Raw genomic sequence first — 6,027 nt, 5'->3', positions numbered from 1 at the left:
AAGGTTGAAAATATAGGGCACTACCAACAGAGGGAGGGAGTATAGAGGGGAAGTGTTGGGTTATAATGGGTTAAGGTAGGGTGGGGTTGTGCTGGAGTCAGGTGCCACAAGAGACTATTCTAGGATCCTGAGATTTTAGACTTAGAATTGTGAAGATCCTTAGGGGCCAACATTATCATTTTACAGATGAGGAAACTGATGCTGAGAGAGGTGAAGGGCTTGCCCAGGGTCTTAAAGCTAGCAAGTATCTGAGGTGGGATTTGAACTCCAAGTCTTTCTGCCTCAAAGTCCAATGCCTTATCTGCCGTGCCACTCTTCCTCTATTGACTGGCTAGTGTGAGGAGAGTGGGATGAGATACAACCTCCTGCTCTTTGGTTGGTCACTCCTTGAGTCGATGCCATGGATGCGTGGCTATGCAGGCCTCTCCCCATTGGTAATCTCTAAGGTTCCTTCCAGCTGTAATTATTCAGAAATTTTGTGACTCGGTATTCAAATAATTTTATCTTATATGCCTTACAGAATCTAGTCTATTATAGAAGATAGCAAGCCTAATTTAATGAATCACAGGGGAAAACCAATCTCCTAATTTCCTGCCCACACTACATTTAACTGAATGACTCAGAACAATGAGGCCTATCCAATCAACCAATTTAGCAACTCAAGCAGATTTACCCAACTTCTTATCAAGTTAGGGGTTGGCTTGATGCTGAGAGCTGGGAACTGGAAAGGTATTTCTTCACGCTAACATACTCTGCCCCCTGCTGGCCAGTGTACTCTTGAGGTAATTGGTAGTCCTGGATTCATTAGATATGAACTGGAAGAGGCTTTATACATCAAAGGCCCACTCCTTACATTTTCAGATGAGGAGACTGATGACCAGAGAGATTAAGTGATATGCCCAAAGTCTTAGAACTAGTGAATAGTTAAGAGTTGAAATTTGAATTTATCTCCTTCGATTTCAAATCCAATGCTCTTTCCAATACATTGTACCTCATGAGTAAGAGAAAGAAATGACCAGGGTCTTTGTTTGGTCAATAAATTGTGAGGAAGCTTGGGAACATCACATGTTATCATTGGGACTAACTTACTCATCCATTCACTCAGCAAGTATTTATTAAGTATCTACTATATGTCAGGCACTGTGGATAAAAAGACCAAAATGAAATTGTCCCTTCCCTCAAGGACCTTGTAATTCTACTGGAAGAAGACAACATAAATGAATGAAGATAAGGCAGTCTAAAGTATACATAAAATCTCTTTGACCTAGAAATCAATCAATTAATCATTAAATATTTCCTAAGCATCTTCCATACTCCAGACACTGTGCTATCCATATACCTCAAGAAGGTAAAATATAGAAAGGAAGTCCCGTATACACCAAAATATTTCTAGCAGCATTTGTTTTATGGTAGCAAAGAACTGGAAACAAAATAGATGTCCTTGAAATGAGGAATGACAATATAAATTATGATAAGTGAATGGAATATTATTGTGCCATAAGAAACAATGAATATGATGGACCAATGCAAAGAAAAGAAGGTAGAACCAGGAAAACAACAGACACATTGACCACAACAATGTCAATGGAAAGAAAAAAAGTCAAAACCAAATGGTGTACAATTATAATGACCAAAGGCCCCCAAAGAAGAAATATGAAATTACACTTCTCTCTTTTCTTTGAAGAGGTGGGGAATGATGAGGGTGAAACATTGTACATAGTGTTGGATAAAGGGTAACTTTCTAGGGGGGATAAGAGTGGGATATACTGGGAAGTGAAGGCAAATAAAAGATATTGATAAAAATTATGTATGATACATGATTACATATATATAATTTCTCTATACAGAGATATGCAAATTGATTACATAGAGAGAAATGACATATGCAATGATATATTTATTTTTATTAATATTTTGTTTATACAAAAACAAATCTATCAGGGGAGAGAGAGAGAGAGAGAGAGAGAGAGAGAGAGAGAGAGATTGAGACTCTCCCCTTTCCATTTCCACTAAGGAAGTCTCGTGCTTTGGACCCACACACTGGCTCAGCCCTGAGGGAGCCTACCCTTTAATGAGAGGATTAGGTTTCCTTTTCTCATACTCTTTGTATCATTATATCCCCAAGGACAATTTACTTAAATCTTAGGTTTTGACTCATAACTAGAGCTACATAGTCATTGTATGATATGAATCAGCAATGGAACAGGTATTTCTTTCCTACAAGCAAAAGAAATATTAAACACAAATTACTCACAAACCTGTGCTGACAGAAAGATTTATAGTTGTGTTTGGTAAAGCATAGAATTACAGCTCTGCTCCTTTGGGTGGTGAATATATAAACCCCATTGGAACATAGAGGATTTTGCAGGACTGATGAATAGGCATTGCTTTATTTTAGCTGGCCTCTTTACCGCTACCCTACTGAGCCCATGTCAACTGGCCAACCAGTCCAGGGCTTGGCCTTTTCTTCTTGTTAGTGGTCATCTTCCCTGATGCAAAAGCTAGCTCTGCCACCAGCTCTCTCCCCACTAAAGAATCAGAATCCCCAGACCTCTCAACTCCCAAGGTTGTCTCCAAGCCTGGACATGTCCATCTCAAGATCACTGTTCGGTCACCTACTTTGGAAAGGAAACACAAAGCAGAAAAGGCAGCCAGGGTCCAGGTTCAAGTTCAGAGTTGAACTATTTTGGGGGTTAGTCATCTTTAGCCCGCACACTTCCATTGAGAGCGTCAGAGGGAACTCACGTGTTCCCCAGCTAGTAGGAGAAATTAAGATAGGCCACCCCCTTGAAAGGATCACTGGCTCATCCTGCCCAGTGGCCAATGAGGAGATGGTTTTGTCATCTCAATTTGAGTCCTTCAGCTCTGAGGCACACATTGCCAGAAGAGTCAGGGGCATTGTGATCTCTGAAGCACCTGAGCTCACATTCATTCATGAAGTGCCTACCCTATGCAAAAGCCAGGGGATACAGATGCTAGGGGTTTAAGAACTGCCTGGCATCTTGGGGTTTGTAGGCAGGGCAAATGTTTCCTGCTCAACCTGGTGAGCAATCATGGACTATTCAGCAGGAGTGGGGAACTTGCAGCCTCGAGGCCACATGTGACCCTCTAGGTCCTCAAGTGCAGCCCTTTGACCGAATCCAAACTTCACAAAACAAATCCAGAATGGGCTGCACTTGAGGGCCTAGGGGGCTACATGTGACCTTGAGGCCACAGATTCCCCACCCCTGGACTATTGGAAGGCAGAGTTGAGTCTTCCTGCCCTGGAGTTTAAAAAAAAAAGACACCTATAGTCTATGAGAGAGACTAAGGATGAGGGGACCTTAAAAGCTGAGCTAGAAAGCATTGGCAAGAAAGGGGCAACAGGCAAAAGGAGGAGGGGTAGGGCCGGGCTGCCAGCAGGGTCATTGGCCTCTTGGACCATCTTGGAGCAGAAGTTCCAAGAAAAGATTCAATCTTCTTTCAACTTCCCCAACCAATGCTTGTTCATTAAAAGAGACTATAAACATAATCTATTTGTTCCTTTGCCCTAGTGGTTCTGGCAGCCCATTCTTCCCTCCCCCCTGAAACCATAAGAAGGCTATAACTTAGTTAAAACTGGCTATTAAAGAAAATAAACAAACATAAATTTAAATTATTATAGACAAAAATCTGCCTAAATGTTAGGAATTGGCTGAAATTGTGGTCTGAGATTTTGTGATTAAATTCCTAACTTTTTATTTAATATAACATGAAGAAAACACCAGAAAAGGGGAGGCACCAGCATATTGAGCATAGACTAACCCCCCCCCCAAAAAAACCTAATGATTTTAAGAGGGTGTGGTTGATTAAGTCCCCAGGAGGGGGAGGTAGAGAGGAGAGGGCAGTGGCCTCTAGGCCAACTGCACCTGCCTTAGCAACAGGAAAACCCTACAAAGAGCCATTGTTGTATAAAAACAAACCAGAAGCGAGGCAGGGAATCTTTAGTCCAAAGGAGCTTACTTACATCCTCCTGGGGGGGGGGTGGGGTGGGGAGGAATGTAATTTGTAATCAGTCAACAAGCATTTATTAAGCACCTATTATCTACCAAGCATTATGCTAGGCTGCTCTTGAGGAACTTAGAATCTCTCTGGGGGAGACAAAATGTGCTTGTATAGATAGACACAAAATAGATACAGGCAAGCTCGGAGCTCAGGAAAGACTTCATGTAGAGCCAGGGCTCAGAACCTGGGGTCCATGGATCCCCCAAGGGAGCCCATGAACTTGCAATGGAAAAAATACAGCTTAGTTCAGTGAAATTGGTTTCTTTTATAATCCTATGCATTTCACTCGATGCATTTACAAACATGATTCTGAGAAGGGGTTCATGGGCTTCGCAACCCAATTGCCAAAGAAATCAATGGCATATATGCTATGGTGGAGCACTTGAGCTGAGCCCTGAAGGATGTTACAAAGTGATGATAGTCATCAGTTTGGAAGATACTGTAAGGTACTCCCAGTGTGGACATCATCTCCCTCAATCCTTCAGAGTAACTAGGAGAGGGGAAGGTGCCACCATTAAAGGGATCGTTAACTGTCATGGTCCTATACCTGCATTCAGCCTCCAGTAGGGATGGGGAACTGGGCTCAGGCATAGGGGTCAGGGGGGATCAGCTTAGGTCAAACATTCAGGTCCATCTCTCACATTTCCTGTAGGTGTATTCTTGGCCAAATCTTCTGAGAAGGGTGGGATGGAACCATGCTACAGTCACATAGTACGTGGCTCTTGTACATTTCTCCCACACTCCTTTCAAACTTCTTTTTTCCTATCTATGGCCTCACCATCCTTCTAAACAAACAAGTTCACATCCATTGAGTCATCCTTAACTCTTTCCTCTCCCTATATCAGGGGTTTCTAACTTGAGGTCCTTGAACTTTAAAAAATGTAGATAACTCTAGTATAATAAAATTGGTTTTCTTTATAATTTTATGTACTTGATTCAAAAACATGATTCTGAGAAGGGGTCCATAAGCTTCACTAGACAAAAATGGTTTAGAATCTGTATCTAGTTAACTGCTAGGTCTTGTTATCCTGACATCTCTAAGCATCTGACCTCCTTTCTCCATTCACTCCACTTACCAGTCAATAAGCATTTGTTAAGAGCTTACTGTGTGTCAGGTTCTGTGCCAAATGCTGGGAATACAAAGAAAGGCAAAAAATGTAGTCTTAATCACTCTAGTTCAGGTCCCCATTAGCTCTCACTTGGAAGATTGTAATTGTCTCCCAATTATCTCCAGTCTCTGGCTTCTTCAATCCATCCTCCAAGCTGCTGCCATATGGATATCGTAAAAATAGCGACCTGACCTTGTCACCCTCCATCCCTGACTCAGAAATTTTCACTGGCTCCCAATTACCACTAATATAAAAATACAAACCCATCTTTCTGGGTGGGCTTTCAATCCCACTCCACCTAGAGCTCCATCTCCATCTCTCCATCCATGATCCTATGCAACGAACTGATCAGGAGTTGGGAGCACAAATCAGTGTAGGGTAAGAAAAATACCATGAGATGTGAAGAATCGGGTAATGGCCTATTGCTGCCATGGGTATGATGGATTAACATGTGTTATTTCCCCCATCTAGTTCCTTTCATTGACCTACCCTTGCAAGAGCTTTCCCTTCCTTCCCAGGATAAGTGGGTTTGCTCCTCTAAGCTCACCAATGGGAGGCCAATGGAGTAGGAGCTCTGGATGTCTGGGGTTTAGGGGTGGGACTGGTCAAACCTAGGCTTGCCTCATTCTATGCCTAGCGCAAGTTTTTGCTTTTAAAACAGGAGCCAGGAAATAAACTTTTGGGGAAAGAACCTTGGCACTAAGAGACCTGGGTTTCAGTCCCAGTTCAGCCACCCAACTGCTGTGTGGTGTTGGGCAAATGTTTCTTGGTTTCAATTTCCTTGTATGTGAAATATGGCAGTTGGACTAGATCATCTTTCTAGGCGGTCCCTTCCAGCTCAAATAATTTATGAATCTGACTGACTGCCTGTGTAAACACATCTGTAGTGGCACTT

This window comes from Vombatus ursinus, unplaced genomic scaffold (assembly GCF_900497805.2).
Source record: "Vombatus ursinus unplaced genomic scaffold, bare-nosed wombat genome assembly UNPS02003292.1, whole genome shotgun sequence".
Lineage (NCBI taxonomy): Eukaryota > Metazoa > Chordata > Mammalia > Diprotodontia > Vombatidae > Vombatus > Vombatus ursinus.
Note: the sequence above shows the minus strand (reverse complement) of the source record.